Source organism: Ceratotherium simum, chromosome 2, assembly GCF_057802395.1.
Source record: "Ceratotherium simum simum isolate JZ-2026a chromosome 2, ASM5780239v1, whole genome shotgun sequence".
In the NCBI taxonomy this organism is placed as follows: Eukaryota; Metazoa; Chordata; class Mammalia; order Perissodactyla; family Rhinocerotidae; genus Ceratotherium; species Ceratotherium simum.
In genome coordinates, this window is record NC_141901.1 from 11,336,624 (window position 1) to 11,364,619 (window position 27,996).

At 46.8% G+C, this 27,996-nt stretch overlaps 1 long non-coding RNA gene across 1 annotated transcript in view; it reads left to right on the forward strand.

Moving 5' to 3' along the window:
• The window catches only part of LOC147917756 (uncharacterized), a 160,613-nt gene extending 133,200 nt beyond the window's left edge, over nucleotides 1-27,413 (forward strand). The window contains exon 3 of the long non-coding RNA XR_015548826.1: nucleotides 27,337-27,413. This is a non-coding gene — a long non-coding RNA (uncharacterized LOC147917756). The remainder of the gene's footprint in view (nucleotides 1-27,336) is intronic.
• Nucleotides 27,414-27,996: the final 583 nt, after the last annotated feature.

Here is a 27,996-nt window from a genome sequence, read left to right on the forward strand (position 1 = left end):
TCCCCAGGTGACTGGTGAAATATTTTAGAAACAAAGTTGAGCTGGACTTGGTGATGGGCCAGGCGTGAGGGCTGAGGGAAGGCAAAAAATGCATAGTCCATTCCCTGCAGCGACAGAAAGCTCCCTGTGGAAGGGCGGCAATCAAGTGGCTGACCGTTAGGTCCTGGCTAACAAAGCTGAGGCCCAGAGAGGTGAGGTGAGCTCTTCTGGGACACACTGTGAATTCATGGCAGGGCCAGGACGTGGGCTCACGTCTCGGATTTGCAGATTTTGATCGAGGGTAAAACTGCTTTCATTTTAGCCATATTTATCTTCATGAAAAGGTCAGGCAGTCAGTGGGGGGATGGTGGGTGGGCAGTGTTGGTTTCTCAGAGATGGACCCTGTCTCCCTGGTCTCAGGATCCTATTATCCTCGTAGGAAAAGGAGAATAAGCTTAGGCCGATTTCTACTGAAGGTACCAGAAAGTTGCTCAGTTTCTCCATTTTCTAAATGAGTCTCTCAATCTGTCTGTTGGGGCTGGTAACGGGAGTAGGAAGAACAAGTCTTTCAGTTAAAAGGGTTTTAGTAGACAGCGCTCTACCCAAAATGTCTCCCCACACCCCCAAATGTCTCCCATACCTCTTGCCACAGTGACTGAAATTGCCATGATAGACTCATTCCTTAGGGTTGCAAGCAGAGGTCAGAGAATGCTCAGAAGCAGCTGGTTCATTCGTTCATTCACTCACAGTGTGCCAGACTATGCCAAGCACAGAATGATAGAGCTAAGACATGATCTCTTTCCCACAAGAGGCATCTGGTATTATGGAAAGAACATGTGCTTTGCAGCCAGACAGAGTACTTTGAGTACTGGCTCCATCATGTTTTAGCTGTGTGATATCTGACAAGTGACCTACACTCTCTGACCCTTGGTTTCTTCATCTGCGATGTGGGAATTATGGCAGTCTTCAAAGCAAGGCTACAAATTCTTTTATACTCCTCTCATTGAGAGGTAGGATCTATGTGGTCTCCCCTCAAATCTGGGCAGATTCTGATGCCTTCAGTCAATAGAGTGTGGTGGGAGTGATGCTGTGTGACTCCTGAGGCTAGGGCAAGTTTCCTTCTTGTTCTCTGGAACGCCGAGCCACCATGTAGGCCACAAGTAGGCACTCCAGCCTGCTGGTCATCCCAGATCCTGGGCCAGACACACAAGTGAGGAAGCCCTCTTGGAAATGGACCATCCAGCCCTGGCTCTTCTAGCCTCCAGTCATTTGACTCTAACTAGAGACTGGCTGTGCCCACTATGCTTTGTGCAAATTCCTGGACCACAGAATTATAGGCGTAATGAAATGGCTATTATTTTATATCACTAGGTTTTGGGGTGGTTTGTTACATAGATAACCAGAACAGGGCCAATATTACATCCCTTAGGAATACTGTGAATTTTAAGTGGAAAGTATAAAAGCATACAAAGCGTATAGCCCATATTAGTGTCTTAGTCTGTTTGGGCTGCCGTAACAAAAGACCACAGACTGGGTGGTTTATAAATAACAGAAATTTATTTCTCACATTCTGGGGGCTGGAAATCCGAGATCACAGTGGCAGCATGGTCAGATGAGGGCCCTCTTCCGGGTCACAGACTTCTTGTTGTATCCTCACATGGCAGAAAGGCTAGGGAGCTCTGTGGGGTCTCTTTTATAAGAGCTCTCATCCAATCTATGAGGGCTCCAAGCTCATGACCTAATCACTTCCCAAAGAACCTGCCTCCTAATGCCATCACCTTTGGGGGATAGGATTCAGCATATGAATTTTGGGGGGACACAGACATTTAGACCATTGCATTAGGGTCCCAATAAATAGGAGTTTCCTTTTTCAAAAAAAGATCCTCCCTGTCTAGCAATAGAAGTGTGCACATCAACTAATAAGTTAACACGATGTGTAAACATCATCACAGACATGAAAACGAAGTAAAAGAATCAGCCACGGCACTGTTTAATTTTGTGAGGATGGGGGGCTGTGGGGCTGTGTCAGGGAAAACCTCAGAAGAAGGAGACATCTAAGTCGGGCCCTGAAAGACTGGTGGGGTTGTTTGGGTTCACCAACCAGGCACAGTGGGAGAGGAACATTATCGGGAGAGGTGACAACCTGAGTGTGCAAAAGCCTCTCAGGTTGTTTCCCTACTCCCACCTCGGCCCCATGTCAGGCTCTTCTACACAGAGCAGCTGGAGTGAGACTTGACGATGGCAGTCAGGTCCTGTCACTCTGTTCCACTCCCTTGGCTTCTATTTGGCTCAGGGTAAAAGCCAAAGTCCTAATGGGAGCCCACGAGTAGCAACCATATAATTGTTGGTTCGCAACTTCAGGGGTTCCTTGGGTGAAGTTCAAAACTGGCCCATGTACACAGAGGCCAGGGAGAGACCAAAGAAAGGGGCAGACCACTCCATATTGGTAGGTGGGAGGTTTAATAAGCAAGAAACTTACTTATGAGGCTTGTCTTGGTGGTGACAAGATGAGTAGATTTCCTCAGCCTCCTGGCAGAGTCCTAAAAAGTTTATATAGAGGCCTTAACAGGGTTCAGTAACATATACCGTCCAGATGGCCTCAATAACATATTACTCTCTCAAGGCTGCATCCTTAAAGTGACTCCTAGTGGGGGAACAGTGGGTGGAAAGTACATCCCAAGTGCAGAGGAAGGGGTGAGGGGCCTCTGATTGCCCAGGTCTAGCTCATGGGTCAACCAGCGGTCACATCCTCTTGATGACTTCCATCCTCTTGATGACCTCCATCCTCTTGATGACCTCCTCCAACAATAATTTATCATCCAAACTGGGGTACTTTGAGAATGAACAGGGGCACTATTTAATAATTCTGCCAGGACAACAGGCGTAATTCAAGATTGTTCCACGCAATCGAGACGTATAGTCACCACAGCTACAGGTTTTCTAAGGCCTATCCCTATACACCACCTCAAAGGTACTTGACCACAACTCCTGCTTCCCTGTCCCCCTTGCTCACTTCAGACCAGCCATGCTATCTTCCTGATGATTCCTGATTACACAGGGCAAGTTCCTGCCTCAGCCTCACCGCACCTCCTGGTCTCTGCCCAGGATGCTCTTCCCCCAGATGGTCACAAGGTCGGTCCCTCACTTCCTTCAAGTCTTCGCTCAAATGTCATTTTTTTATAAGGCCCTTCCTGCCTACTCTGTTGAAAATGGACTCTCTCAACGGCCTTCTCATCTTCCTTGCTTTGTTTTCCTTTGTAGCATTCATCACTGTCTAATATACTTCATTACTTGCTATGTGTTTTGTTGATATTTTTCTCCCCCCTCACTAGAATGTAAATGACAGAAAGGCAAGGATTTCTAACTATTTCATTTGCTGCTGCACCCCTAAATACCTAGAATAGAATCTGACACATAGTAGGTACATGATAAAGATCTGGTGAAAGAATTCCTGAGCAGAAGCAGTTGACTGGTGTCCTTAATGAAATGTAACCTAACAAGGAACAGTTCAGGCAGTTGGGTCTAAGGGTATCGAAGAAGGTTTTGCATGGTGGAATTTTTTAAGTTAGTAGCTTTTGAAAGTAGCCAAGAGCCATGTCTAAAACGAAATGTATGGCCTGGGTTTAGCACAATTTTCTGTTATAAACTTTCCCTCTACATCTCCTACTATCATAAATTATTATAGCTGGAAGAAATCTGTTCTAAAATTCTGTGGTTCTAAGTGAAAAGCTCCATTATATCTTAAAAAAGCTGAAATAATTTTTTTTTCTGGATAATAAAAAAAAAACTGGAGGTCAGGGTAATAAGGGGAAACTGAGGATTTGGGCAATTTATGAGTCAATTTCTTGGGTTGACAGACTATTGAGATTTCTCCCAATTGCCGTGGGGGGGTGTTTCAATCCTGCCTCTAGCTGCTGGAATAATACTTCTTCCATTTCTTTAGCTCTCCACTAAAGTCTGCAGATTCTGGGAGATAAATTGTCAGCAGTTCTTCCCATTTCTGAGGCATTAAGTTTAAATCCTGTTAAGGTTCCTCATATATTAAAAATAAAACTTCTATTAACTTTTCCCCTGTCAGTGCAATGAGTGAAATTAATTTTTAACACTTGGGTAAAGCAGCAGAAGAGGAATGTGTCCCCAAAGCTGCCACACGTGGGCTGTTGGTCAGTCAGGAGGCGTGGACCACGAATCCCCGCAGGAGCTGGCCCATACCACCATCTGCATGGTCGGAGGGGCTCTGTTTCCAGAGGCAGCACTCCCAGAGGTCAATAGATGTTGGCGGGATCCCACGGGCCAAATGCAGGTGGATTGCTAAGCAAGATGTTGGCTTTGTAGACTGGTGTCAGACCACTGAGATGGCCGACCAACTGGCCGGCCTGGGTTTCCACCGATTTGGTCATGTGGCACCATCACTCCTGGAGACGCCCTGTGACCTGCCCTCTGCGCCCAGGGAAACAGCTCATTTCTGAGGCTGAACATACAGTGTGTGAGAGCATGGGCTTCACAACCAGCTGTGTAGCTGAAGCCCTGTTTTCATCACTCGAAGACTGCAAGACCTTAAGCAGGAAAATGTAAAAAGAAAACAAGAGCAACAGTTTATTGAACACCCACTTTGTCTTGGGCACTGAGCAAACAGGTGTGTGTGTATAAAATTTATAATAATATTATATTAACTATGTATATATTTATAATTATATATTATATATACACATATATATGATTCTTCTCATTCAGTTCTCCCTTGTACAATCAAGTCTTATTTTCCCACTTTTCAGATGAGGAAACCAAGATCTAGAGATAACAACTGACTTAATAAAAGCCATGCACCTGGTAAATGACAGAGTTCTTATTTGAAACCAGGTCCATCTGAATCCAAAGCTAGTGCTTTTAACCATGAAGCTTTAATGCAAATTATTGAAACTCTCTGATCCTCAGTTTTTGGTCTGTAACATGGGGAAATAGTATCTACCTCATAAGCTCATTGTGAGGATTAAAGGAGATAATGTATGTGAAGTGCTTAGCCCAGAGCCTGGCACAGAGTTCAATGAATGTTAGCTACTATTGTAATAATAGTATTATTGATTAAATTCCCTCTTTCTTACAATGCCAGAGAAGATCTTTGTGTTCAAATTAATTTCTTGACTATCGTCTGCACCATTATGCTATGTATTTTTGGGAGAAAATGATAGCACCATAGATTCATTCATCAATCCATTCATTCATTTGTTCCATATATATTTATTTAAAGAGTATGGGATTTAAGAAAAACAAGAAATGCACCTCATCTTCAAGAAGCCTACTGTCTGGTTGAGATGGATAAACATACACACAAGATAAAATAAATGATAATGAAGGCAATAAATGAGCTTAGCCAGGTAAGTAAGAGTTGAGGAGGGGAGACACCATGGGCCAGAGGTGTGGAGCTGGGCTTGAGCTGGGCTCTCATGCATGCAGGATTTGACTTTCAGGAGAGAAGATAGTCAGGACACTTAGTCCCAGAGTCAAGTAAACATTTTGGGCACCAGCAGGCAGTCAGTCCCTCAGAAATGGAACTTTCATTTTTCAATTTCTACTCTGAGATGCACAAAATTGGACAGGATTCAGAGAAGGAATTTTATGGATGTCTGCTTTGAAATAGGAGCAAAGTACCTTCTTTCAAAGGAAATGTTCCATTCCTTAATGGAAATTGTCTTGAATACTAAGATTATATCATCACACTCTAGAATAATGCACAGATCACCACCACTACCCCCACTATCCTGATCATTACCACCTCCACTATCCCCCTACCATCATCATCACCTCCACCAACATGATCGTTACCTCTATCACCACCACCACCACAGTAATAGCACTACCAAACCATTCCATCACCACCCACCAGTATCATCATCACCATTATCATCACCTCCACCATCACCATCATTACCATAACCACTCCCATCACCCCTTCTGCCATTACCTCAGCCACTATCTTTACCTCTACTATCACTACTAACACCACCACCATTACTACCAGCACCTCCACCACCACCATCACCTCCAATATCACTACTACCAGCATTACCACCATTATCTCCACCAGGCCAAACTCTTCACTTTGAGCCAAGATGATTATGAAAATGAGTAGTCTTCACTTTAAGGCCTACGCCACCCTAAATTGAGTAAGGGATTTATTTATTCTATTTTGTAATGCGAGGCCAACTGGCTCTAGTCTTGACCGCAAACATACCCATGGGGAACATCCTTTCCTCCTTGTGGTAATTTGTTAGAGCTGATGTTACAAAGAGGATGCATTTAAAAGTGACTTGCCTTAGTCTGAGCCAAGGTTCCCACCTCCTTCAAGTGTGTCTGGAGAGCTGAAGAGAGATCCGGTTGTTCACAGTTCCGGGAGGTGGGGTGGTGGTAGCGGCCGTGGAGAGGGGAGCCTGAGAAAACCTGGCGGACAGGGGCTGTTGCTCTACCACTCGAGGCAGCCCACTCCCTTCAGGCAATAGGCAGCTTTAACTTCAAACCCTAGCCAGGGATACTGCTGCGTGAGTAATGCCCAGAAGGATTCTATAAATGGTTTCTTTCATCTCCTATTGAAATGAAAGAACAAGGGAGAGAGAGTAGAAATGAATTGTATTCCTACTGCAGAGAGTTCATTTGATAAATAATGTATATAGAGTTTGCAGTAATAACTGCTCTTTTCCGATTCAGCATGTGCGGGTGAGTTTTGACATATATTCTCTGTATTTCTAACAGACGGTGAGTGACTGGTGTCTGGATTGGCATTATGAAAAGCAAGGCAGACTGTTAACATTTGCTGTCGTGTCAGAAAGGTTAATCTGACTTTTCCCTGGAGCTGGGGGCAGGGCGCCTTTGCCTTTCATTGGAGATGTGGGAAGGGAGGTAGGAGACAGATGGAAGATTTGTCATGCCCTGGGATCCTTGGAATGGGTGGCAAGATGGTGACACGTGCCACCAAGGTGGAGAGACCAGGACACAGGCAGTAGGGAGACGTGTGTCTCGAGAGTCTCGCTCTGCTGTCTTCTGCTGGCTGCTTCTCCCGGAGCATCAAAGCAAGTCCCAGAGCCCCACTGGGGCACTGGAAAGAGCACAGAGATATACCCAAGCTTTCCTGGTGGACTTTTCCAGAGGCCAGGTGAGGGCCCCTCACTACTATTGAGAAGGAAGAAGCACCAGGATATTGGAAAACTTTCCCAATTCTGCCGGCCCTTGGTTTTCAAGGAGACAAACAAGTTGAAAAATGGACTCAAGTTGAAAAATTAGTAATTCGATCATCCTATTTTACCTTCCATTTTGCCCCTAACCAAGTAAGAAGGCATGTGATCTTACAATGTGTTTGGCTTACACAGTATCCTCACACATGTTATCTCATTTGATCCTCACAGCAATGGGGCAGGAATTGTTACCCCCATCGTATAGATGAGGAAACTGAGGATAGGAAAGGTTTAGTAACTTGTCCATGGTGGCAAAGCAGGTAAGAGAAAGAGTTTACTCAAAATATGCTCCAAGGTAGGTTTTCCAACTCTGCAGTGCTTTTACCACTCAAGACTGCCTCTCTAGGGACACTTCTGCAGAGACTTTGTTGCTCTTTGTGTGTGTCGGGGGGGTGTGCACACACGGGCACATACATGCACATGTACACACACATGGATGTATGCACATATGCATTCATGCACACATGCACAGGACACACATCACATAGATGCACACATGCACACAAGCACCTGCACCTTGCACATATGGATGCATGCACACACACGTGCACTTGCATGCATACACATATGCAGGTGCACACACACACACATACTTGTGCAGCTGAAGCCACAGGAGCATTCCCAGTAGGAGAGGGTTTCTGCTACTCAGTTTGTTTTCCTTCACTTCAGTGAACAATGACTCAAAGCCTCAAGAATCACTCCTCCCACCCCCAGATGGACGGATGGAGCTACCTGGGCGCCCCAGGAAATGATTTCCACTCTGCAGGGGTCTGTGATTCTGGAGAATTATGATCCATGGCCTCTTTTAGCCACCGACCTCCGGTTGGGATTCATAGCAGTCGGTGGCTACAATTTGCTGGGACTAAGATTTATAGCACTCAGTGTCCAGGAAAATGTAATTTACTCACGGGGGGACAACTCTTGCTCCCAAGAAAGTGTTTTCTTCCTCTGGCTCACCTTTACATTTAAAGAATCACTCTGTGAGGTGAGAGAGTGTCTAAAATTTTAAATATTAGATTCACCTCCCGAAAGATTAGATAACATTAATGTCAGAACTGACTCGTGTTTTTCTCAAAGCTCTTTTCTTGATTCTTCACTCAAATCACCTACAAGGAACTTGCATGAAATAACAGAAAATGAATTCTCTACATCTAATGTTTTCCTCCCCACACCCCTCTCTATTCCCATCTTTTACTTTGATTTCTTTCTGCAACATCTCTTGGGAAATCTTACTGCTTATTCTCAAGCGTTTACTGCTTCTGTTTATACTTTTTCTTCTGTCAGTTTTTAGTTTTCTTTTCAAATGAGACCTTTTCCTTCCACCCCCGTGAATTCTTAATGGTTTCCTTCAGATAGTTCCTTATTTTTCCAAATTCATTTGCTTTTTCCTTCCTCATCCCTGGGCCTTTCTTCGTCTTTGTCTCTGCGTTTCCTCCTCCATCCTCTGCAAGGAGCGGCTCTAGGATGAGGGAGGGCTTTGGGACTGGGATGGACATAACTTTGACTTCAGACTCCACCACTTTAACATGCACGCACGCATGCGCACACGCATGTGCACACACATGCACACATGACCTTAGGAAGCCACTTCCTCCACTTGCAGAGACTTGATTTCTGGATTTGAAATATAGGGTATTAATATCTACAATGCAGAGTTGTTCTGAGAATTAAATGAGATCCTGTGTGGAAGCACCAGTCCCAGGACCTGATGCATAATCAGTACCCACAGAATGTCCGGTTGTCCTCATTACTCTTTCTTTTGACTAGAAAATGTGTCCACTTCCAGTCTTTTTCTGATTCGTTAACTTACCTGGATTAAGGTGCATGGGTTAATCAGGCCACATACAGGTAGAAATGCCCTTAATTTGGTGTATGTGGAAGATCTCAAATAAGACGGATTTGATTTGATGCCAACTCAAATGAAAACACAGAAGCAATTTAAACAATGAAGGAAATTATGAGGCTGAAATGCATCAAAGGCTTGATTCCCTCGCACTCTGTGTGTGTCCTGAAAACATTTTGATAAATGGGGGAGAAGAAAAAACAAAATGTGCTCCTTGGTTCAAACAAGCTGTCACAGCCCGCAAGATAAAGATGTCCTCGTCCAGGGAAGTCAGCTTCTAGACACACACCATCATTATACACAATTTAGTAATATACACATGCATTCTCCCGAGTTCTTATTTGGCAGAGGCCGACACTCCAAGAGCTGATCTTGCTAATTTTGTGTATTTGGATTCTGCAGTAAAACAAGCAGTCTCAATATTTGGGTTCACTGGGAACCAGCTCTGGAATTGTAATGATGATTAAGTCGGGGAACATCTGTGAGGCCTTGAAAGTTAGTTAATGCACTCTGACAGGGTGCATCTGATGATTTGCAAATAACACCACCCCTACTGACAATAAGAACCCCGGACCGCCACCTCGAAAAATAACAGCAGTAACAAGAAGGACAGCTGGTCAGAGAACGGGAGCAATGGTTGGAAGGGCTATCGGGGGGTGGGAGGGGGGTGCAAAAATGTGCACCCTAGAAAGGTTGGGGTCTTTTGGTTAATAATCTGGTTTGCCAACAAGATAGTTTCTGTTCTTTTGACGTGATAGGCCATGTGTTAGAAGTTGTTTCTGGAGAATGCAGAATAGTGTTATTGTCCTTTTATTAGAGGAGGAAGCGGGCCAATAGCAACTTTCTACAAGTTGGGGGCCAAAGCAGAAGGGCAGTTTTCTCTGAATCACATTGGAGAAGCTCGGCCTTAAAAATTTCCGTGGTGTAGTGGTTAAGTGCGCACGCTCCGCTTAGGCGGCCCGGGGTTTGCAGGTTTGGATCCTGGGCTTGGACCCACGCACCGCTTGTCAAGCCATGCTGTGGTGGGGTCCCATATAAAGTAGAGGAAGATGGGCATGGATGTTGGCCCAGGGCCAGTCTTCTTCAGCAAAAAGAGGAGGACTGACATCGGATGTTAGCTCAGGGCTAGTCTTCCTCACACACACACAAAAATTCTGTGTCTATTTTCATCTCTAGGTCACCTAGAGCCCAAAGCAGGAGTCCTGGAGGCAGCAGGTGACCTTCAGGTAGGGCCTCATCAAATTCACCTATCCCACCTACTTGAAGGTTTAACAGGAGCTCCTGATTCCTCTGTGTTTTCCAGAGATTTCAGCCCTTTCCTGGTTTTATTTCAGAAACTCCATTAAGGACGCTCTTGCCAGCACGCCTGGTCTTTCTTCTTTTACCATCCTTTCAGTGTATACAGTTGTCAAAAGCCAAAGCAAAGCAAAGCCAGTTTATTTATCAGCTCGATGCTTCATCAAGGAATTAGCTCATTTCTGTCTTCTTACACTGACATTCTTCTCAGGTTGGCTTTTGTTCTCAGGCTAGACTCCTCTTGATCCAAAAATAGTTGCCACAGCTCCACTTATCACATCGTTACCCAGCAATGTCCAGAGGTTGAAAATGGAGTAAGAGGGATCTCCCCTTCCTTGTATCCCTGTTTAAAAGTGTAATATTTCCTAAAGCTGCCTCACAGCTTATTGGCAGAAATGTGCTTGTGCCCATTTCTCTGACAGTTCCTTGCAAGGGAGAACAGAGTTCCCATCATTGGTTTACCACCGGACTGTCTCCTCCCCACCAAGGGCTGCAGTGGGACTCAGCCTCCTCCTAAGCTGATTTCATCAGACACCGGAACTGAACTAAGATTCTGCTACAAAGAAAAACTGAGAGAAGGCTGCTGGGTAGATACCCACAGAATATATGCTTTCCAAAGGAGCTGGTAACATAATCAGGAGTAAATAAGGCAGAAGGCTGCTGAGGAGTGATGTTCTTTTCTTCTCTGATCTGATCTGTCTCAGGGTTCTGGAATCTGTGAAGCACTGGTGTGCTGTCAAAAAGAACGTGTAGTTTTCACACACGCAGGATTGTTCATTCTGAATAATTGGTCCCTTGATCCTCACGTGACTAATCACTTCCCTCATGAGATCTAAGCCACAAATCTCTTCTCCCCAACACTTGGTAGAAAGCCTTGAACTCAGAGGGGAATAATCAAGGAAAAGAATTATTTGATAATGGGACAAATGCCAACTGCATTGCACAGAGCACTTCTGAATGAGGAGCAAATCCATTTTGCCCACCACGTTAAATAGACATAGGTTAACCTTTGTCCTAGGGGCCCCAGGGCTTCAGAAATCCAATATCCGGAATTAAAATATGGATGTAAAATGTGAACAATCCTGAGGAAGAGTGAGGAGCCCATTAATAAAGACTGTCGATGGTACTGAGGAGAAGACACCACCAGTTCCGAGGAAGATGAGAAGTTGGCCAAGCGGACTAGGAGTGGAGAAGAGGGATCAGCATTGAGAAGGTCAGGAGTTGCTGGGAAAGCAGCACATCAGGTGTCAGAGTACCCAGAACACAGGCGTGCAAGCTCCTGGGAAATTTCCGGACTGTACACTGGATCATTCCTCAGCAATGGGCTGAGCAAGTGTTACAAAGCGAAAGGGTATACGTGGACAATAGTTCATGTGAGCTGACGCCATTTTCTAGAGTAGAAAAGCAGCCCTTTTGGGACCTTCCACTGTCATATTACATTACCAGTAGCCAGAAAATGCTCATTATAATAGATACCATTTGTTTTTCATTGTCTTCTACTCTATCAATTGACTTTAATTTTTTTCCTGTTCTAATACCATGGAAAGGGCACTGAAAATGAGAACAATTATTCAAATGCAGGCCTTGACAAATCCAGCCACCAGGTTGTGCTGGAGGGTGGGCTTTGCCAGCTGGGGGGCTTTGCCTCTCCTGGAGGGGAGATGGCAGAGGGCTCTCAGCCCTGACAGGTACCCATCCTGCCCTGCTCCCACCTACTGGGCTCTGAGTCCGAGCAGGCCTGGAAAGCCAGCATGCAGATGAGGTGACTTGTTTCTGAGCTTTCACAGACCGGTAGGAGAGACATCAATGTGCCCCAGGCCCGTGTGCCAGGTGGCAGCTGGGCATTCTGGAGGGATGAACAGGAGCCCCGAGGGCCCTGGACAGAGGGCCCAGGACACATAGCTGTGCAAAGCTCGGATGGTCTTGACTGAAATCCCAGCTCTGCTGCTCACTTACTGTAAGGCCTTGGGCAAATTCCTTTCCTTGTTTTAGCCTCAGTTTCCTGATCTGTAAAATGGGGATACTAACATTGCTGATGCTCCTAGATTGGGGGGGGGGTGAAAATAAATAATTCCTGTCAACTTTTTAAGTTGGTGCCTGGCATCTTGTAAGTTCTGGGTAAATGCCAACGATTATTTTGTGTCAGTCAGTGGCAGAAAACGACACTCGATGACAAAGACTTAAGTAGATTTCAAAGTAGATTTCAAAGCATCCTGATCACAAAGCAGCTAAGTGCCTTGATGTGATTTTTCTTTAATGAGCTCTTTCAAAAGTAAGCAGGTGCTTGCTTTTCCCCCTTGGAGTCAGTGCAGCCTGCTTCTCGGTCTCTGCATCCCCACAGGTCCCGCTCTGTCCGTGCTCCTACGGTCAAGCCTCCAATGCCTGGCACACAGTGGGGGACCCAGAAATACATGTTGAAGGAAAGTAGGAAGAAAAGAAAGAGGAAGGGCTGGAGGGAGTGAAGACGTATTTGAGAGGTCCACCTTGTCCTTGGTCCGGTGCAGCCTTGCCCGAGGCTCGGGCTGACCTCTGGGGCCAGCACTGCCCCTCTGAACTGGGCGCCCAGGGTGGCAATCTGTCCACACCCACTCTGCCTCTGTCCCTTAAGGCCCTCCAGTAAGCAGACCTGCTGGTTGACATAACCGTTGGTGGGCCCCCAAGGTAGTGTGTGGTGGCCTAAGACAGCTCTCGCTTGGTCCTCACCTTAGACCCCGGCTCTGCAACCTTGACCCCAGTTCTGCCTCTGGTCTCTTGAACTTGCTGTGGAGAGGTGGCCTTCCTCCGTTGCACTAACAATAACGTTTTCATCACTTGAGCCCCTACTTGCCGCATGTGGGCATCACACTGGACATTATTAGGTCCTTTAATCCTCAAAAAAAATCCTGGGAATTAAATTTTGTTAGCCCCATTTTAGAGATGTGAAACTGAGGCTCAGAAGGGTGAAGAGGCTGGCTCAGGACCACACAGCTAGGAATCAAATACCAATCTTTAGCTTCAGGTCCCATGTTCTAGTCACTCTTCAGCCTTGGCTTTTCTAGTGGACACCAACCTGGCTCTCTGAGGTCTCAAGAGGCCTCAGGAAAGAGTTCTTTCCCCATCCCTACCCTGGATTTTAGCTCTGTGGAACCCAGTTTCCCCAGTTGCTCACTTGGCTGCTGTCTCAACTAGACGTCTTCTGCAGTCCCTCCAGCTCCCAGAAGACCTGTGTGCTGCTGACCTCGTCCCTCCAGGCTTGGACCACACCCTCCCAGGGACCCAAGTCCTGCCCTGAATCTCTGCCCAGTTACTAGGCTCTGCCATCACAACATGTTTTCCTGGGCTCGCCAGGGTGTCTACTAGCTTCCTGTGTGGGGGGCCCCCATCACTGCTCTGCTTATGTCAGGAAATCCTGTTTCTTCCCCCAGACCTCTGACACCCACTGCTTGTCAGAATGACTGCCTGGCATTGTCCGGCCTGTGGAAAACGCGTCCAACCTGACGGATTGTATGTCTAGCTCCTGTAACTGCATCTACATGTCACCACTCCCACCTGGATGGTCCACACCCAGCAGACAAACGGCCTGTTTAGGAATCTGGGCTCCCCTTCCCTACTGGGCTCTCCAGCCACATGCAAGCCCCACATTCAGGACATGACACAGTCCCAAACCTCCCTGGCCCGTGCTCTCTGGGGTCTGAAGATAAGGTGGCAGAGGTGGGAGAAATAAGCCTTAACCCCTGAATCCTCAGAAGAGGGAGGCTGGGCTTCCAGGGCCCAGCAGATGATGAATAGGCCTGGCATATTAGATTCGACTCGTCAGGGCAACATTAAATGTGATTTATGACTTGGTTTTAATTGAGATTTTACTGAATTATTATTCGATGCAGAGAGCAGACCTGGACCCATATTCCTAAGTGGGCTTGGAGTCCTGTGCTCAGAGCTGGGTGAATATGCTTTGCCCAAGGGTGATGTCCACCCTCCCCAGCATGGGGCTGGAGGCAGCCTCTTGCTCTGCCTGCCTCCACCCCTCCCATCCTGCCTGAGACGGTCAACCTTGGAAGGACGGCAAAGACAGAGCAGTTTGCCTTCTGCCACCTCATTTTCCTTAACCCTTTCAAACCCAAGTTCAAACCATGAGTTGACATGGTTGGCAAAATGAAACAATGAACTTGATGAGGTTGCGGAGTAAACGACTTACTGGAGGATTTCCATTCTAAAGGAGGACAGAAGAATTAGGCAGTGCTTAACTCAGAGAAACTACCTTTCTAATGGTGGGCTACCAGCACACTGCGGGGATGCTTGAGGGGCTTGCCCACGGATAGACGTCAAGAGGCAGCCGTGAGTTTGGGAGGTGGGAGATGAAACGACACAGTGAGTCTGAGGGCCCCTCGACCCCTGTGGCTTGAGATTGCAGCTGTCACGCTGACTGTTTGTGACGGTCACACTGAGCACACTGACGTCTGAGGGACGGTGGGGTGAAGGCAGGGACGAGGACAAAGACATAGGTGGGAAGTTTCTCCCCACCCCCACGAGGCTGCTCTCTGACCTACAAGTGGGAAAATTGGGCTTACACAACATTTATTGAATTTTGAACTGCATTGGGCAAAGAAAATTACTCGTTAATATATAAAGCACTGCATTTCCCATAATGTGAACGCCAGTGAAAAATGGACTCATCCTGCTTCATAGAGAGAAGCCTGCCTTTAAAGTACTAACGTAAATGTGTCCTTAGGGAGAGAGGGAATGGCAAATTAGATAGAAGTTTGCAATACGATATGGCAGCAGAGGAAGCTCATGCTCGGCTCCACGCCTGCAGATGTGCAGAGCTGAAGGAGGAGCTTTGCAGAGTGGCAGGGGCAACTGAGGTGGGACAGGGAGTCTTGATCTCACGGCAGGTGGGCTGCCTTCCTCCCTGGAGACCTTCCAAGGATGTGAGACCTTGCTACTGCCAGGCTAGGAAAGGCAGTGGAGCAACGTGGAGGGAAGGGCAGGGTATGGAGGTGTAGATATGGGTTTGAATCCCTCCTGGTCATCTCTGGGCAAGTTGCTTACCCTCTCTGAGCCTTAGTTTCCTCAGTTGCATATGAGCGGGGGCAACAACACTTGCCCCGTAGAGTTCATGTGAGACCTAATTGAGATACTGCATATAATAAATAGTATATGGCATATAATAGTAGTCCATTCCCTTTACCTTTAGACGTTTCTTTAACAAAATACGTTCATTTGTTCCACGTTTGTTGAGTTGCTATCTTGTACAACATGGCTCCTGACCCCAAGGAGCGTAGGATATTGTGATAAGCGCCACAACAGTGACATGCAGAGGAAATTACAGAAACACGGAGAAGGTGGAATTAATCCAATCTGAGGAAGCAGGGGGAAATCCGAAGCAGTCGCCAGGAGGAGGAGACACCTACATTTAGTCTTAAGTGCGAGCAGGAGCAGCCCAGGGCAGGGGTATTCTAGGCAGAGGGTGGGCAGGAGCAAGGGTGAGGCCGTGGGACTCTGCATGGCGCATTTACAGACCTGCAGGGGCTTCAGTGTGACGGGGGCGTGGGGCGGAGCCCAGGGGCAGGAGGAGGCGAGGCCAACCAGGAGGGTTCACACCATGGAGGGTTCACGCTGAGCACAGTGGACTTTGTTTTTGAGTAGTAAGAGGGAACCATTGAAGCATTCTCTAGAAGGTGATGGTGACCTGGCAGTGTTGGAGGCTGGCCTGGGGAGGCTGGGGCAGAGCGGCTGCTGGGGTGGCAGTTGCCGCGGTAGTCCAGGTGACAGTGGGTGACGGTTAGAAATAGTGTTGGGGTGGAGAGGAGGGCAGAGACTCAAGATGTATTTGGCAAGTAAAATGGGCAGCAAACAGGCCTGAGGGAGGAGTCAAAGTGACATCCAGTTTGGAGATTGCCACCAACTGAGACAGAGAGTTCAGGAAGAGGAGCATCTAGTGAGAAGTCCCGGAGCTCAGTTTGGGCTTGTTGAGTTTGATGGACCACACGGCTGCCGGCTGGAGATGATCGGTGTGTGGGGGGCTCTAGAGGGCAGGACCGGAGGTGTGCACTGGCTCTCCGCTAGATGTTCTGGGGCTTCAACAACAAATAAGGTGGGGCCTCTGCCCTTGAGGAGTTCACGGTCATGCCAGGAGGCAGATATCCAAATGGAAAAGTAGAATAGAGGCCTCATTGCCTTGAGAACACAACTCAAGGGTGATTTGTTCTGTGTGGTGGGGGCAGAGAAGGCTCAGAGAGCAGGAGAGCTTGGAGCTGGACCGCGGGGCTTCCCAGCTGGTGGAAAAGACACATAAAGACATGGAGGAGCTGGAACGTTGGGTATGGGGAGGGCTGCGGGGCCTCTTGCAGCTGGATGGGGGGCTGCTCTGGTAACTGGGGGAGTGGGAGATGAGGGAGTAAAGGAGGTCTAGAGTCAGACAGTGAGGGTGCTTGGAAAGCAGGCTAAGGAGCTGCAGCACAATTCTAGAGGAAGTGGGATCTAACAGTCTTAAAAATGGAAGATCTGGGTTTTGGACAAATTTTTCTGGCATCAGTGTGGTGCATAGACTGGAGTGAAGAGATACTGAGGCTGAAAACATGGAGCAGGCTGGAGACGACTGCAGTGGACCAGGGAAGAGATGGTGAGGGTAGGAAATGGAGTGAGCAGGATGGAAAGGGTAAATTCGAGAACCCCTTCAGACAATCACTTGGTGGTGAGAGGACGATCAGGGAAGAAGTGGTGGGATGTTTGGACCACTGAGGGTGGAAGGAAGAAGCCAGTCCACACTGTCAAGAACAGGAAGTTCACTGCTCTTGTTTGACACATCTGAGTTAGACAGCAAAGAGAGAAGAGCAATAAATACACTGCAATTAGTAAAACAGAAGAAATGTCTTATGAGTCACGACAAGACTGACGCTAATATATCGGTCTGAGTAATGAATTCACTTATGTCTTTCCCTTCCCAGTACTTCTTGTTGCATCACAGCCTTAAAAATCTTTATTTGGGTTCCTTGACATAACCAGTGATCATGTCAGTCTGTACCTGTTACAATATTATTAATTTGTGCCGTATTTTGACTTGCAGTGATTGGGGGAGCCGTTAAGTTGGGAAAGGATGATATCTTGGAAGAAGAGGGTATCCTGTTGTCTGGGTCCCTTTTAGGTGCTTGAATCTCTGATTTCTAACATTTACCACCGTTGGCCTAGCTGACTATGAGCCAGGCCTATCATCTGCCCTTCCAAACCAGCACTGTGGGGCCACCACTGGGCCCATCTCACAGCCCTACTGAGAGTGGGGGCCTCTAGCTTTGCACTTGATCTTAACCAAAAGGCTGAGAAGCAAGGACCTCTAGCTTTGGAAGGTTACACTGAGGCAGAAGCTAAGATGGGATATAAGGATAGAAGCATCTAGAGCAGAGGTAGGGAATATAGTAGTGATGGGAGAGGTGACTGTTTTGAAATAAGTGGTGATCCTGGGAGAAATTATTTTTCTGGCAGGATTAGCCCTTAGTGCTCAAGCCCCATTCACTCCTCTTGAAATGTTATATTCTAGCAGACAGGAATCCTAGTGACAATTGACCAACTGTCTGCAGACAAGCCCTGACTCCATCTCAGGCTCTAGTAAACCCCAGACACACGATTTCCTCATACAACTTCTTTCCTAGCTGCCAAATGCATTTTCCTGCTCTTTCCATTAAACGTCTGGTTTCTGTTCTTGTCAACATGGTAACACAAACATGCATGCACACACACATGCTAATCACCAGCAGACCCTCAAAGACGCCCCTGGCCCTCATCTTGAATTAACACTGTCCCCTTGATGAAGAAACATCATGGAAGAAACATCATCCTGTACGTACTTCTAGCTGAACTGTCCTTCCTGAGAAATGGAACAACTCAGGCCCTCTCCTGGGGAACAAAATCTCCAAGTTGGACAGAACAACCCAGTGAACTGGCAGTGACCTCCCAGTCATGGGGGAAAGGCCAGGTGGATGGACAGAGAAGATGGCCAAGGCCTGGATGTCTAAAAAGCTTTGGAAACAAGATTTTGGTGGCTCCTACCACTTGCCTGATTCTGCCCACTCTTACCCACTGGGTAGCCATAGTGATGGTGGAGGGATAAGGCTGAAGCACTTTACCTTTGATTCTTGCTTCCCTTTCATGTGTGGCTAACAGAGTGAGAAAGTGCGATCTTTAATGTACAATCTACTTGGAAAGATCAATGGCAGCTTAACATGCATTTCTGTCTAATATTCACTTCGGCAGGTCTTTGTAATAAAAATGCTGGTTTTAATGAAGTGCATTAAAATGAGAAGATTCATGGCTGGCCTGTGCGCTTTTATCACTATTGCCTCCCCTTGAGCTGTCAGAGCACAAGCCACTCTGTGGGAGAGAGGCAGAAGGATGTCATTTTAGGAATCACACACACAAAAATTCCCCATTTCTGGAAAGATCCATGTTACTGGTGCATATATTTCAATTTAATTCACTTTGTTTCCATAAGATGTGTCTTTGGGAGAAAGTTGAGCTATGAGCCAGGTAGGTGGAGATGATGGAGAGAAGAGTCCTGTTATGGGCTGAATTGTGTCCCTCCAAAATTCATATGTTGAAGTTCTAACCCCCAGTGACCATATTTGGAGAGAAGATCTTTAAAGAGGTGATTAAGGGAAAATCAGGCTGTTACAGTGGGCCCTAATCCAGTCTGACTGGTGTCCTTATGAGAGGAGATTAGGACATACAAACACCAGGGGCATGCATGCACAGAGAAAAGACCTCGTGAAGAGGCAGGAAGTGGGTGGCCATCTGCAAGCCAAGGAGAGAGGCCTCAGAGGAAACCCACCCTGCTGGCACCTTGATCTTGAGTTTCCAGCCTCCAGAACTGTGAGAAAACATATTTCTGTTGTTTAAGCCACCATATTTCTGTGGTCTTTTGTTACGGCAGCCCTAGCAGACTGATACAAGACCCAAAGCTTGAGATTGGAGCAGTGGGCTCTGAGCTCGTTCTTTGGGAGAAGAAAGTGACCCAAGGAAATGAGAGAGGAACCCATAGTCCTATACACCCTGGAGTGAGGTCAATTCAAACATCTGGAAACTTCTGGAAAGTAGAGAATGAGGGTGTTGGTAGTGGTGGTGATCTCTGTCTTTGAATGCCTGAAATGCTGCCCCTGGGAAGAAAGAGTACACTTAGAACATGCTGCATGAGGGGATCATGACGTGCTCATAATGGCTGGTAAAGAGTTTTAATGGATAGGTAGGTAGATAGTCGCTCAATTCACATTTGTTGAATGTTGCTGAACGAACTGAGAGATGGCACGCTGGACCCCCGGCTCCACCACATACCAGCAATGTGAGCTCTCCACACTTCAATTTTTCCACCTGTGAGGTGGGAGTAACAGTAGCTCCTCCCTCATGGGCTGCTGTGGGGATGAAATGAGCAGCACCTGGCACGTGGAGCATGTGCTATGTTGGTCAAGTAAGCAAGTGACTTGGGCTCAGCGTTGAGGAAGTCATTGCAACAGCTGCTAATGCAATAGCAGAACAGGATGCCCTGGGGCAGCGAGCTCTTTGTCACTCCAGTTACCAAGTCCTGTTCACCACCTCAGGGTCCCCTGACTCCTCCCTTCCCCTCTGTTCCCTGCGCTGCTTTCTTTACATTCTCATCAACTCTCATCTGGACTCTCCCCAGCATCTTCCATCTGATCTCCTGCCCCCTAACATCTTCTCCCTGATTTCTCCCACCCATTCTGCCAAAGTGAGTTTTTTTTTTTCTGCTGAGGAAGATTCACTCTGAGCGAATCTGTTGCCAATCTTCCTCTTTTTGTACGTGAGCTGCCGCCACAGCATGGGCACTGACAGACGAGTGGTGCAGGTCCGCGCCCGGGAACTGAACCCGGGTTGCAGAAGTGGAACGTGTAGATCTTAACCACTAGCCCACTGAAAATTGTCACTAGGCCCAAAGTGAAATTTTAAAAATCATGGCATGTTTCTGCTTATTAGCTCCACTATCTAAGGGGTTGGGGAGGAGGTGTGGGATGTTGGTGAGTTGGTTAAGGGACTGCATGAAGTGGTATGCTAAGTGTGGACATCCTAGCTTCTCAGGAGATAGGAATAAAATCAAGCTCTTTGGCACAAAAAGGGTCTTTTATAATCTGATCCTTAGTCTACTTTTCTGGCTTTATTTCCGTTATTTCCTATTCTCACAGTTTATGCTACACAAATGTAGAATGCTTACAGTCCTAGGACTATGTGGTTCCGGTTCGATGCTGCTATGCCTTTGCACATGCTCTGCCCTGTGTCTACTCTGTGCCCTGGAATACTCTTTCCCTTCTTTTTAATCTGGTGAATTTACTTTGATCTTCCATAATCCAGATGGCCTCCTTCAGGAAAGTCTCCCTGATTGCTGTCCAAATAGAATTCAGAGCTCCCGAATCCTCCTGTTGTTATCCTGGATGAGAACAGAAAACTTGCTCCTGTCCAGGTTACTTACTATCAATAAATAAATATAAGAAGGAGAATCCAAGGAATACCTAGGAATTTGAAATAATCTAAGCACTAAACCTGGCATTTCTTCCAGAGCATCTGGCTTCCCCTCCAAATTTCAACAGTCCTATGATAAAATGATATTTTAAGGGGCAAGCTAGCTCTGCAGTCAAAGGGGGACATTAGTCAGTGAAGGGAAGAGCCTCAGGGTAGTAAACGAGAGTTGGACGGGAAGACCACACACGGCCCAACTGGAAGGATCAAAGGAATGTTGTGTGGTTGTCAGCCAAGAGCCATAAATTCATCAACACACCGATGCTTTGTGGCCTGCTGTCTTGTTCTCGCTCCGTTCCATCTTTGGACATCAGGGACAACAGGCGCGAGTCCTTGGTGGCCATGTAACTGTCTCCCAGGGTCTAGAAGCCAGCTAGTGTGTGCCATGATGGAGGGACAGGGAGATCTTAAGAAAACCACCGGTTTCTGAGCATCAGTTTACACATCGCTAGAATGGTCTGATTCATAAGATTGCCCAGAGGACCAGTAGACGGTGAACGGTAAACTCAGAACCCTGTGCAGATTAGGTTCTGCTTTGGGGAAGAACTGCTCTGTCGGTGGTCTTGGTGCTCCTCACTCCGCCCTCCCACCACGACGCCTCACTCCTTCAAGCGCCCAGTCTACAGGCCCCGGTGTCCTCTTGCTGCCTCCTCGCCTCCCAGGGCCTGCCTCCGAATCATGCCTTCTGGGCCTCCCCTCCCCGGAGGGGAGTTGTCTAAACAATTCATGTTCCACACTCCCTCCCCAGCCCCTAAGTCACACCTTCCAATCCAAAGACCACTAGTCCCTACTCAAAAGTCCCCTCTGGGCTGGTTGAAAAGTAGACTATTTATCTGCTGACTGACTTGCAAAAGCATTAGCAGGTAACTGCAGCTTTGTGTGCGACCCCTCCTCTACAAGGCATAGAGACACACTACCTGACACACTACTCAAACCCCATGGTGACACTTTTGGGCATTTGAACTCCTAGGAATGGGGGTTGCGGGGAGCAAGCTCAGGACTGTGGGCCTTTAGAGACCTGTAACAGCACCAGGGAGGCATCTGCTGTCTCGGCGCGTGAATACACTGCAGGATCTTCTGACAGGATTACAGCTCCTTCCCTAACTACATTTTAAGGAGAGCATGATGGAAAGGTAGGACCACATGGGAAAGGAGTACTAAAAGGATGGCTGTTAAATGTTTCTGTATTTTGGTAATACACTAGCAAAATATAAGTGAAAAAAATCTGCAAGGATAAATGAGATAATAATAACTAGAGATCATTTTTAGTTCCTGGGAAGAAAAGCACCATATAGATTTGAGGTGTTATTATTATGCACATAATATATACAGAGACGTTGTATATTTATTCACAGCGAAGCTCACATGTGTCATTCCCACTAATAACATTTTCTTTTCCAGCTCAGGCGTAAAAGGAGAGATGCCATTTTCGTCTGTTCCACACATACTCAGAGGAACCTGCTTAGAATATTTGCTGATGAAATTTTCTGGGTTGTAACATTTATCTTTTGAAGATCTTGCTTCCTATAACCCCACATGGAGGGGTGTTTTTACCTCTCATTGCAATGCCATCTATATGCAGATTTTTGTGTCAACTGCTTATCTCAGGCATTAGCCAATTTCTTGTCTGTTTGTGTTGTTGATAAAGTGCTGGATACACACAGTGCTTTGTCGGTGCATGAAGACCCAGCTCCTTGCCCTGTGGAGAGCACCATCTAATGAAAATAGACAAGCCCAGCACCCTGAATTCAGACAAATGCAAGACCCAGGAAGATGCTGCTGGCTTGGGAATCAGGGAAGGCCAGTCAGGGCTTAGAAGATCTGAAGAAAGATAAGGATGTATTTGGAGGAAACTCAGGTGAGGGATACTCTAACTGAGGCACACACATACAGCACACACAGAGTCAGTTCTTGCACAAACACAGGGTTGGAAGGAACCTCTGGAACTCATCTTCCCCCTCCATCTCCCCATGTGTTTCTCTCCCTCCTCCTGCAATGTCTCTCAGCCTCGAGATGACACCTCAGCCAGTGGTGGGGATAGGCCATTTAAGTGTGGATCTCTGCAGAGCAAGTATTTACTCTCCAGCTGCCTCCCTCTGCCACCCAGCATGCTTCTGGGTGGCTCGCTGCCTGTGCTGTCACTTGCTGGGTGCTCAGAGAATGCAAATTCACTTGACTGTTAGGGATAGCAAGGCATAATAGAGAAATTAAATGTGCTGCAAATAGAGGGGCACATATTTCATTCTCACACTAAAAAGAAACCATTTGGGGTTATGTGTAATTGCTCTCTTGGATTTCTTCATTGGCAATGCTCTTTAGAGTGGACAGTTGGAAACTCCCAGTTTAATTTATACACACAGTCCTACACAGTTTTGGGTCAGAAAACTTGCACCAACTTTCAATATGTATGCATACCTTGTCCACATGGAGCGACATTAGTATTAGAGGAAGAGAAGAAGAGAAAGAAGTGGGGACAGAGCAGGCAGGACTCAGTTGTGTGAATTTAGAAAGAAAGCGGGGTGCAATAGAGAGCAGAAACAGTCCAGTGCTAATGCTGATTCATGGTCTGGCCTTGTGCAACTCACTTAGCCTCTCTGTGCTTCAGTTTCTCTGTCTGATTATGCACTTTGTAAACATTTAATTACCTTTCAGGTGTGCTTCAAGAGGTGGAGTAGATCCAACCCTGGGGTTCATCTTTCTGGCTGTGAATGAATTCTATCCAGCCCAGTGTCCTTAGGGGACACCTACCCACCTTCCATTTTAAAAAAAACACTATTGCGCACCGACGCACCACTTGTCAAGCCATGCTGTGGCGGCGTCCCATATAAAGTAGAGGAAGATGGGCATGGATGTTAGCCCAGAGCCAGTCTTCCTCAGCAAAAAGAGGAAGATTGGCAGATGTTAGCTCAGGGCTGATCTTCCTCACACACACACACACACAAAAACACTATTGGGGCTGGCCTGGTGGCATAGTGGTTAAGTTTGCACACCCCACTTCAGCGGCCTGGTGTTCGTAGGTTCGGATTCTGGGCACAGACCTACACATTGCTCATCAAGATATGCTGTGGTGGCGTCCCACATACAAAATGGGGGCAGATTGGTGCAGATGTTAGCTCAGGGCTAATCTTCCTCACCAAAAAAACACAAACAAACAAACAAACAGACACTATCTGCACTTTCCTTCAAGCAGCCACCTAGGTGGATGACATATGAAAGGATGGAAGAAGATCAATACTCAGCTCAGAGTCCATGCCCACTGTGGAAAAGGACTTCAGGGCAACTTGTTGGTACGAGGTTATGTGGCTGCCGCCCTGTGGTAGGACTTGCTCTTATTCCTCCGAGAAACTGATGACAAGCAGTCAGCGCCTCTTGTTAAGTTCTACTTATGACCATCGGCAATTAGGCCACGGGGGCTCGTGCTGTACAAATGCAAACATTAAAAGGAAATAGGACTTTATACTATGGTTACAGGCTAGTAAATCCGGGGGCCTATGGGTTACATTAGCCCGTGTCCTTTCAGCATTTACCTTACGCCAAGCACCTTACGTATATTATCTCATTTCATCTTCACAATAGTAACTTGACGCTGTTATCCCCACTTGACAGGTGAGAAAATTAAGATTTAGAAGAGTTAAAAAACTTGTTTAAAATTACACACAAGGTAGAACTGGGATTCAAACTCTAGACAATTTATTCTCAACCACTAGCAAGATTTTGCCCGTGTTGACTCTCTGATTCCCCAAGCGGCTGCCCAACTGCCCCTGTTTGCAGTAGGAAGGGCCTCTCTCCACTGATGGTGTAACTGTTTGGTTTCTTTGAGGAATTTGGGGCAACTGTTTCTTGGCACTGGATTGGAATCGATTCAGAAGGCCCTTCCCAGGGATACCCCCTAAAGAGGTCCCCCAACGTCTGTACCCCCAGATGGAGCCCAATTTGCTTCACTCTCTTCTCTGTTGAGGCGATTAGGCCACTCACAGGGGAACTCCCTAAGTGGGTAGTTTCACCTTCCTCTTTTCCCTGAGAATCTTAATCCTGGTGACCCGGTACCTTAAACTCAGCCCCCTAATTTCCCTAAGCCCTCCATGGGCCCATCAGCTCCTGTTGCACACGGGCCTTCCGGCTGGATGTGGCAGCCAGAGCTCCTGAGGTTGGTCTTCAGATGAGCCCCACACAGCATTCTCGACACCAAGCCGAAATAACAGCACAGCTTGGCCCCTCATTGATCACTGACTCATTGAACTCTGAGCCCTGAATCTGCGATGTGGATTTCTAAGGATCTCATGGCGTCCCTCTGATATGCTTCATGGCTGGTCGGTTCCTTTGAAAACCCTCCCAGCTGCTGTGGGTAGCTGCATTTTCCAGTTACTTCTGAGCCAAGCTAATGAGGCATGCTAATTTTGGAAGATGCATCACCGTTGACAAATCTACTTCAGATCTCCAGGAATAGGATTCTGGTGAGAGTCTAGATAAATGCTAAGGCATTTCAGACCTCCAGAAAGTAGCTCCTGTCTTCATGTTCCTCAGAAGGAACAAGAACAGGTGGTGACACTGGCCAAGTAGGAGTAGGAGCAGAGGGAGGAGAGGCCAGGAATGGCCACTGGACCCGTCTGCCCACCTGTGATAATTCTGGTAGAGTATCCATGAAGGCTTTCCCTCAGCCTCCTCAGAGCAGCCCCGGCACTGGCAGCGACCCCAGACTCCTCCTTCGGGTCTCTGGACCCATCCTGGACGCCACGCTCCCGCTGCGAGGTCAGGAGCTGGGACGTGCCCTGGGCTGTGCTCACTGAAGGAGCTCTGTGCACAGCTGAGACCGCAGCACCAATACTGGCCGGGAGAACGTGACAAACAGAGGGACGGGCTGGAGATAGCCAAAACTGTGAGCGGTCGTTTGTCCCCACTGCTTTCACAGCCTCCTTCTTCCTCCCCTCCAGTCATAGTGAAGAATATTTACTGAACGCTTGCACTATGTTTGGCACTGTGCTAAGTACTTTACATGACATTATGTAACTTAATTCCCACAATACATGGGATTTGGAGGGAGGTCTAGAGAGGTTAAGCAGCTCACCTGACACCAAATGCCAGTAAATAAGAGAAGCTGGATTTGAACTTAGAACATATCCCCCAAAGCCACTAGTTATACTGCCTTTTCTCTGACCTCCTTCTTTTCTTCAGGTACCTAATGTCCTCAATTCATTTTTTCTAGCCCTTTGGGTCTCATTGCAATACCCTTTCTAGGGGCATATCCTGGACCACTTCTTATCCTTTTATAATCCACACTTACATGGCTCTGTATTTATTCACCCTAAGGATGCTTCTTTCTGATAGAATAAACTAATTTCTGCTAAAGTGTTAATGACTGCCAGGGAGTAATATGTTATCTTAAACTGAAAACTCTCTGCATTGTCACAGTGGACTGCTATGCCTTAACACCAAGGACAGAGAAATGTGCACATCTCAGGCTTTATGTCTGGACCAGTGAGAGAAAATCTGAGGTTAGGAAAAGGGGAGTGGGCACTCATCCTTGCAGCCTTTGAATCGCACTATATTTCTAGCTTGACATATAGTAAATGTTCAATAAATGTTTACTGAAAAATGACTGGATGAGTGAACGAGTGAGCAAACGAATGAACGAATAGGAAAATATCAAGACAAGATTTAAGTATGTGGTAATACTATGTCTGGACAGTAGAGGCCACTGTTAACATTTTCCAGCATCTATGCTAATACTAATCATTGAAGGGAAAGCCTAGGGCATGGAAAATTCTGTTATCCTAAACGTTGATTCTGGGGATAAGATGCTGAGATGAATTCCAATGTGCTCCCTTCCCCCACTAAGCCCTCATCAGAGGGGTTTTCAGGTACAGATGAGGGATTGTTCTCTCTGCTGCTTGGAGAGAAGGCAGGACCCTTCCCCAGCCCCAGGATGATCAATGCTGTTGGGGCGTCCACCTGAGACACAGCCCAGTAGAATGATCAGAGCAAAAACCCACCCTATCAGACTTTGCTCTTGTGGGTGGCTCTAGGGAAGCTGATGGTGGGTGGGGGACTGACCATTGGTTAAACATCGGTCTCTGCTTTTTGGTGTATCTTTCCGATTAAAGCACCACTAGAAGGCAGTATTCCAGATCATCCCCTAGTTTAAACCTTCACTCTAGTAACTCAGACAGAAATCAGGGAAGCTCGACAGACCCAGAACTTATCCCTGGGAACAAGCATACTCTTCTGCCCAGAAAGCACAGTCCCAGTGTGTCCTCTTGGGAGTGGGGTAATATCTGTTCTGGTTGGCATTCCTCTGTACCACAGCCACTGGAGTAATATTTAGGGGTTACCTCCTCTGTGAGGCATCCCTGATACCCTCTGCCTCCCCAACCACACTCCTGTCCCAGGAGTCCTCACATTGCATACCAACATTGAATGGTCAGTTTACTGTCATTTTATGGGTTTGTTGCTGTGAATTCCTCAAGGGCAGAGACAGTTTTTCTTTTCTTTCATCTTTAGGTCCTAGAAGAATGAATGATCGGAGTCCACTGGGCTACACTGTGGTAATCCAAAGTGCTTACTAGGAAGATCTACCATCTAACTGTCATGTGGATACAGCAAAGTGGAGGAAATGGAAACAGTTCTTCCCTGACTTCACCTTTGTGGCCTTTGCTATGATGACTGGAAGGGATAAAACTTTCCTCATCGAACATAATGAACCAGAGTTAATGTTATCCATGTTTATTTTCCGTTCTGCATGCACAACAGCAGACCCTTAATGACGATCCGACTTGTGTCTTATTAAATTTAAAAAGATGAAATGAATTGCATGAACAATAAGCTTCTATGCTACCACAGGCTAATGAGGAAAATGCTGATTAAAGTTTACCCAGCAAAGAACAGTAATATTCCGTACCCCGAGCAGAGAAAAATAAACGTACACTGAGAGGATATGCTAAGAAGGCGAATATCTAGCCCGGTACTTTACAATTATTAGTTGAACATATGAATGAATTACCTGGCTAGGAACAATGCAATACATGAAGAAGGTAAGATCCATGATCATTTACGGAGCCAAACTCACTGAAACTTTTGTAAGGTTCTATGAAATGTGGAGCTAGAACCAAGAGACCCAAAATTCAAGACTGCCACTCTCTCTGGGCCAAGTCTGTGCACTAA